Source organism: Nicrophorus vespilloides, unplaced genomic scaffold, assembly GCF_001412225.1.
Source record: "Nicrophorus vespilloides isolate i.1.1-1 unplaced genomic scaffold, Nicve_v1.0, whole genome shotgun sequence".
In the NCBI taxonomy this organism is placed as follows: Eukaryota; Metazoa; Arthropoda; class Insecta; order Coleoptera; family Silphidae; genus Nicrophorus; species Nicrophorus vespilloides.
The window spans coordinates 3,362-11,729 of NW_017096205.1; the positions used below are offsets into that span (position 1 = coordinate 3,362).

Consider the following 8,368-nt stretch of genomic DNA (forward strand, 5'->3'; position numbering starts at 1 on the left):
TAGTTGTAAGACAATAAATAGTGGCTGAGAAAAGAGATACAGATCCAGGAGATCAAAAATCTCATACGAGGCAAAATATTGCCATCCCGACAAGGCAAGTAAATATTGGTGCGCAGAGTTGCAGCTCAAGCTGCACATAACTAAAATTCTTGCTGAACTGGAAGACTACAGGACAAAAGTTATCAACTTGGAGAATGTTATCAAGGAAATTTATATTACAACAACAGCTGCAGGAACAAAAGCAATAAAATAAAAAAAATAATAAGCCAACAAAAATACTAGTCAAAAGCCGTATTTTGTTCTAGCCAGTCTGCTGAATGGCTCGGAAGAAACTCGTGCCTTGAACACGGATACCATTATAATATTCAAAGCTAAGAGTAAAATTAGTGAAATACTGCATAGTTGTAAGACAATAAATAGTGGCTGAGAAAAGAGATACAGATCCAGGAGATCAAAAAACTCATACGCTGCAAAATGTTGCGATCCCGGCAAAGCAAGTAAATATTGGTGCGGATAGTTGCAGCTCAAGCACATTGATATTAAGGAAATTTATATTACAACAATAGCTACATGAACAAAACGGACCGAACACGGATATCATTAGAATATTCAAAGCTAAGAGTAAAATTAGTGAAATACTGCGTAGTTGTAAAATAATAAATTGTGGCTGAGAAAAGAGATACAGATCCAGGAGATCAAAAATCTCATACGCGGCAAAATGTTGCCATCCCGACAAGGCAAGTAAATAATATTTGTGTGCAGAGTTGCAGCTCAAGCAGCAGTAGCACAGAACTAAAATTCTTGATGAATTAGAAGAGTACAGGTCAAAAGTTATCGGAAGAAACTCGCTCAAAGATATACCAATTAAAAATGCAAAACCAAAAACCGTACTAAAATCACCGCTATTCTTTATCCCAAACGAATAAGATATATTGGTGTCGTGAATAGAATATCGCATACAACTGAGTCTTGCCTTGATATTTTACCGACGACGCATCAGACAAACAAACTAAGAATACTTTAGAGGATGCCTCGTTGCTAAATGCAATACTGTATTGGAGAGCTTGGTTTGCTCTATTCAAATATTTGCATGAAGTATAACACCCGTCTCGTTTTCAACTGAAATGACTTCTAAAGTCAAGCTATTATTAAAAAGTCCATAATGCACAAATAAAAGCTGAGAAAAAACTGGCAACTTAGCCCTGATCCATCTAAAAAACATTGCTATACAGATCGAGGAGACAACTAAAGGCAGAATATAGTACTTAATGACTACTTCAGTAACCTGACTTCAACCGAAGCCACCGATTATTCCCTCTAGATAACCACTAAAAGAAATAACCAGTGCCAAATGTGACGAGAAGCGGCATGGAAAAACCTAAAGTCATGGTACAAGCAACCATATTACTCTCATTATGGACTTCTTGGCTGGCAGTAATCTTCAGAGCGTATTAGAAATTATAAAGTGTCTGTCAGAGGTTGATACTAAAACTTTAATTATCCAGGTACTGGAAAGTGTTCGCACTTTGTATGACCAAAAAATACCTCGTGTGGACATCAAAATAGAGAACATTTTGTTATCCAAACCGGGCATAATAGACAAACGAAAGCTGAAAAAATCTGGCAACTTGGCTGTGAGCCTTTTAATAAAACATTGCTAAACAGATTGACGAGACAACTAAAGGCAGAAAAATAAAGCAATTAATGAGTACTTCAGTAACCTGACTCCAACCGAAGCCACCGATTATTGCCTCAGGATAGCCACTAAAATAATGAAACAACCAGTACCAAATGTGATGAGAAGCGACAAGTGCATCGAGAGGTTGCTGAAATCAATAAGAGTCTTCATGAAAAGAATTATGGTTCTGCTGCCTTCGTAGACATATTCCAACCATTCGATAAGATTTGGTTTTATTATCAGACAGATTGCCAATTAAAACATTTTAAGAATCAATGTGTCGTGTATTATTTTCAGTAAACGAATTAATTGACAAAGGAAAGAAGATGTAGATACATTAATTCTGAACGAAATAATTAAACAATTAATTTCCCCATAGTTATTATAATATAAACGATAATCAATTTTCTGTAAACGACTTAACATAATTTTTAAATATATTATCAACGTAAATCAATTATGTAAAAATTACAACAATAACAAAAAAATGGTTTATGATATACAGAGCAGAATTATGATTCAATGTTCCCGGGTCGCATACCCACACACTCATACACACATTCACATACAGAGCAATACATTCCCGATGCGTTCGTAATTTGTAATTATTTTTTATTACGCCATTAATCTCACCGAAACCTAAATTCAACAGCTAGTTAATGTAAATTATTGAAACTAATTTCGGCGCAATAAAAAAAAGAATACAAACGTGCCTACGTATACAGAAATACACTCTATACACCAGATACACCCGTTTTTTTTTATGTCTGTGCGCACTGGTTTTGACTGCACTATTTAGTGCCGAACTCGAATATTCGCTCTCGCAATTTCGCGCCGAGCCACAAAAAACAATAAAAAGGAATTGGGCAGAAACCGATTGTTTCAATATTAATAATTAAAATTGCATTCATTTTCCGGCAGAATACATAAATCAAAATCCGATTTTAATTCGGAATGCAACAGAGTGAACGAAACGACGTTACAAAAAAATAAAAATAAATTTTAGCTGATTCTCTGGCCATTAAATATACAAGCGTATATTACATCAATGCAGCATATTTAATTGTGACCAGGGCAACAACAACAAAAAATTGGGGAGCGCAGATGTAACGTGAAATAATTGTATCCATTTGTTTCAATTAAAGCATTTGTTGTTTGAAAATTAAACGTTGTTCTTTCGATTTTTTTTATTAATGTTATTGACTAATTTTAATTAATACATTACATTTCATTTTCATATAATTACAAATATTAATTTTAAATTTGCTGTCAAGCAATTAATTTTTTGAGAGGATATTTAAAATGTTGGATTGAAAAGAAACTTTCAGTTCTAGAATCACGGTTGAGCATATATAGCACTCACTAAGTTTATCGCATTGTTTTTTTTTTTAATTTTTGACTACATAATTTCACTGGCTGGCCAAATTGTACAAGATGCGCAAGCTAAATGAAGCGTGAAGGGAAAAATAGGAGAAGAAGTTTATCGGTGTTTGCCCTATTTCGTGACATGTTTTGGGCTCCAATTAGTGCCACCAGGTATTCACGGTGTGATTACTTTGTGCAATTCTCACCATAAAGTTGAGGGTAGAATACTCAGATGGCTCTTCCGGCAGGAAACATATAACGCAGAAACGGACTGATACTGTTAAATTTCCTGGATTCCTTCCAGAAACTCCTTCACGAAGGGTTGTTCTACAAGAACAAACACTTCCCGACTGTGAAAAGTGCCACACCACCTTCGGTTCCTGTACCTTGTATTCCTATCAGGAATACACATAATTTTCGGATGCATGTTCCAACACGACTAGATGCTCCAAATACCAGATTTGAAGTGTGCGGTTTGCAACTCCATGAACCATACTACTTGGTCGACTAAGTAGGCTCCACTTTAAACAGGTGTCCAAAATGCAGCATGCCGTAGAATGAATACGAACGAATAGAAATCAAATGCGCAAACAAAGCTTGAGATGATATTATCAATGCAAAAATCCATCTCTAGAGTCGATGATGAAAACCAGACTAGAAAGATTTATTAAAGCTCGATCCATACTTCCATCCTCATTCTCTGGATTCGGAAAAGGCCGCGGTACAACCGACAACATCTGTGCTCTGCAAGGCAAAATACACCAAACTCTGGCCACATCCACTCCATTCATAATATCATCCTTTAAAGTATAAAATTATACGTCATGACATTCCTAGAAGAGAGACACATGTAAGTAGAACCGACAAAAACCAAGGAAATGGTAAATCTACATGGACGAGATCGATAACTTGTGATGTTTTGGCTCCATCGTCAGACACCTCGTAATGTGCAGTCTTCTATTCTCACAGTGGAGTGATTCTAATTTATAGAGCCTGCAAGGGTGGATGTTGTACTGTAAAGAGTATTTGGTACATCTTTCATGTAAATCAGATACAGGATTGGTCCCATAACACTTCCTTGTGGGACTCCAGATCTAATCAACTTCAAATCTGAATATGAATATTCATATTTTACTCAATGTATTTTACTTTATGTAATAAAGCTTCCAGACATACCTTGTGCAACATCAATTAAGACACCTTTTTATTTTCTAATGATTTTTCAATGACATCAGAGATACGATGAATCATGTTAATTGTGGAATGGTTATTTCAGAAGCCATTTCTGATGTGGTTTCACCAGATTTATTTCTCAAGCAGTCGATATATCATTTAAGTTCAAGTTTGGTAATATGTCAGAGGCATCTAATGAAATCTAATTTTTCGATGTTCATATTAGCTTTCTCTAGATTATTACGAGCCAATTTTATATCCAGCCTTATTAGTTTTTGCCTGTTGCTTAGGACTATTTCCATTATCTCTTAATTTGTGGTAATTATTGTGGCACCTCATATCCTCGATAATTTGCAGGATGTTTTTTTATCCACAATGAAAATACTTAGATTATACTGAGTTTGATTTTCACACTTGTGGGGTGAGAACCAACGGACTTAACACATCTATTAGCATTATTACCGTAATTTTGAGTATGTTTAAATGATTGACATGTTTTACAATTGAATTAATTTGTTACTTCATATTGACTCAATAGAAACAACTGCCATTTTAATTAGGATGTAATTTTTTATCTTGTTCGCAGAGATTGAATATGTTGAATTATTGGTTTAAAAATGTGTTATAGATCATGTCTCTAATATCTTCGTTATATTTATGTTCATAAGAGTGCCATAATATATTGTGATTATTAAGAGTGTTAATGACAGTTCTGTATGCAGAATGTTCATCTCCAAACTGAACTTTTCTTGATTATTCACGTCTGTTATCATGATATGTCGAGGTTTGTATGAATTCTTTGTTATTTAGTATCGTCTACAAGATCGTTGTCGTATCGGTTCTTTTCACTTGGTTTTTGATTTAGTTTTATTTTTGAAATTTCTAATTTAATTCCCTTTATATATTCTTGATGTTAATGATCATTTTATTCATCCACTATTTCTCTAATTTGGCATTTAAACAGCAATGTATGATATTTATTAATATTACTGTTATATTTCCACATTATCTCTTATATATTTTCTACATTATATCTTATAAATGTCCACCGAATCGACTCCTTATAGATATTTCTCTTGGATGTGGTAAACAGGAAGAATGTGATAGTTTCAAGTATTAAATATGTATCTAAAATAGTATTTCTGAAAAAATAAAAAGGAAAATACATATACGATGGGGAATTGAATGTTTCTATTTATTGTGGGTGCACACCTGCAGCAAAATAAAATTGTAAATAACATCTGAAAACGTTTGTTCGCGTTTATTGGAAATATTGGTAACATACAAAAAGCATCCGCATATCAAACCGTATTTCCTGCATCTAAGCTATGCGAGCAGATGCTGTCTCTTCCATTGTATAACTTCTTATTGTCAGAAATATTACTATTTTTAAAATGAAATGTTTTATTTATATAATTATTAAACTTTATACAATAATATATTTTCCATTTTGAACAATGATCTTTTGCCATCTTTTCGTTGATTTAATTCTCTTATGCTCATAGTACTTCTGGTATAATATCAAATACCGATAGAAAATACTAAAGTTTGAATACTTCAGCTATTTCTAATTTTTATTATTCCATATGATGTTTGAATTTGCAATACCGGTAATGATTCCAACAAAACTATTAAACATTAATAAATTGCTTATACGACAAACAGTTGCAGCGGTAATTAAATTAGTAAACGTAATAATCTCCAAACATAAATCTACTAAATAGTGTGAAAAGTTAATCGGAAATAATTCAATGTTAAATCATCATCAAATACGCCGTATCTACGACAGATCAAATGTCAATAAAACATGTATTAATTATAATATAACCATACAATAAAATAATTGTATACATGAACTGATTCTTGACTGTACGCAATGTTTGTTTATTAATCGATCCATTCTAATATGTATTTTCGTTTGTGAGTTGTGACCTGTTAAACGTTGCAAAGTAAACTAGTGAACGTTGAATGTATGATTTAGTTTTAGTTGATAAGAATTTTGTCGTATCATTTTTTAAATTTAAAAATACAAATTCGCTATTTCTTAGTTCTTGTCCTTCTTTTTTTGTGTGGTTTATACTTGTATTCTGGAGTTGTGGAGTGATTACTTTGATGTTGCTGAACTTATTGCAAATACATTTGTATTCTCAACTTTCTTCCAGTTATTGAAAAATATTGAAACATGACAACGCACAGAACAAAAGCATGCAGTAAAACAACGTTAAATGCACAAGAATGTGTATGTAATTTTAAAATAAAAACCTACCTAGCTGTTCATAACAAGTGTATATGGAAATAAATATTCGTGCTATAATTTATATGTATTTTATAAAAACATCCAAAACCAAATTCCCAGAAAATAAGGCACTAAGTCGTGGGTGTATTTAACGTGATTGTTTTACTGCCCACTTTTGTTACTGCTCGCTTTCGTCTGCGTGTAATTATAACATTAATATCAACTATATTAATAGATTTGAATCTTTGTATTAAAACAATGAAAATTAAATAATCAAAGTTTTTTTTATCACATCAGTATGAAGCTTATTAAAAGTCGCTTTATAACATAAATAATATAGAAAAACATATAGGACAAAAGTGCGCAGTATAAAGTTTTAGTTAGAAATTGTTCTGTTTAGATTTCGTACATGTATGCTTTAAAACAAATGTTTGGTAACAATTTTACCATTTATTGAATAATATATATAGTAATTACAAATCATAATATTGTAATGTATCGAATGGAATTATCGCAAAAAAAAACTTTATTTCTTTCTAAAATCAAGAAACAAGATGATATAAAAATTTTAAAGGGCATGCACTATAACTTCATTCTTATGCCATTTCAAGCAAACAAATTGACCGAAGTATTCCTTCATCTTTGTCATTATCAATGATTATTATTTTGTATTTCACAAACATTTCAAAGCCTAATGAAGTCCTTTCTGATAGTTTTTCCGTTCTACTGCAATTAATCATTCAATTCTTAACTCATATTTGTAATTCCCATCTCTGAAAGTGATATATCTCAAAAGAAGTAAATTTCCCGATAGTCGTCACTATTGCCTACTATCATATGCGGGAAAGCCGAGAAAGGCCTTATTCTTTAAGTTTTGCCATATACTTTTTAATATAAAGTAATATCATCATCATTCATAATAATTTTTAGATTATTATACAATTTATTGCAGCTAAAGAGAGAAATGGTAGATCCAGGCAATGATATATGTACTTTAATGTTAAAAACGCCAACATTCAAGTAATGAAGAGAAGGAAACTAATCAAGCTGTTACAGCGATTGTAGTAAGTTTTATAGTATAATAGACCCTAATAACTATGATTTGGTTTAAGAAAATATTACAATTATTACAATTTTTAATGAATTACTTTTAATTTTCAGAAATTCTATGCGTCGGCGAATTTCATGGATGTTCAACCTAATATTTACAAAAATTGAAAAGTTTCAGAGATACTTGTATTTTCTTGCACGATAGGTGTGACTATAAGCATGGATGGCAATTGAACAAGGAATTGCAGGCTGGTGATTATAAAAGTATGAAATCAATTCAGATGAAGATGATTTTTTATTCAAATGTTACCTTTGCACGGAAAGTTATATGAATCCTATAATCAAGGTAAAGTAAGATGTAGTTATTAATGTATTGCAATTATTTTACTAATTAGTTTTAAAAATTTCATTATTTTCGCTAGGAACAGTACAAAAACACTACGAGACGATTTAGAAAAAAACAACGAAACCAACAAAACCAATTTATAATTATAAAATCCTATACAACTTTCTTTATGATTCTTCAATATATTATTAGCTTATTAAAATAACAATGTTTTCCTTTTTTGAAGCATGCGGAATATTAATATAGTTACGAGTAGAAGCTAATTGAAGCAGATGTTTTAATTATTGTATCGAGTTTGTGCTTTGCATTTATTACATTTCATTATAATTATAATTATATTTGCTTATAAAAAAGTTTATTTGCTTTGAAAAAAAAAGGTTCGACTGATGTCTTTAACATGACAGTTTTAATGTGAACATATATAAAGATAATATTACAAATTAAATAACAAACTTCATATTTGTATCTGGAAAATATATAACATTTGGAAACCAAATCACGGATAAAATTATAATATAAA

At 31.6% G+C, this 8,368-nt stretch overlaps 1 long non-coding RNA gene across 1 annotated transcript; it reads left to right on the forward strand.

Annotated features, from left to right (window-relative positions):
* Window positions 1-7,334: 7,334 nt before the first annotated feature.
* LOC108570005 lies at window positions 7,335-8,005 on the forward strand. Its single transcript, XR_001891348.1, has 3 exons — window positions 7,335-7,516; window positions 7,614-7,848; window positions 7,925-8,005. It is a non-coding gene; the product is annotated as an uncharacterized LOC108570005 (long non-coding RNA).
* Window positions 8,006-8,368: the final 363 nt, after the last annotated feature.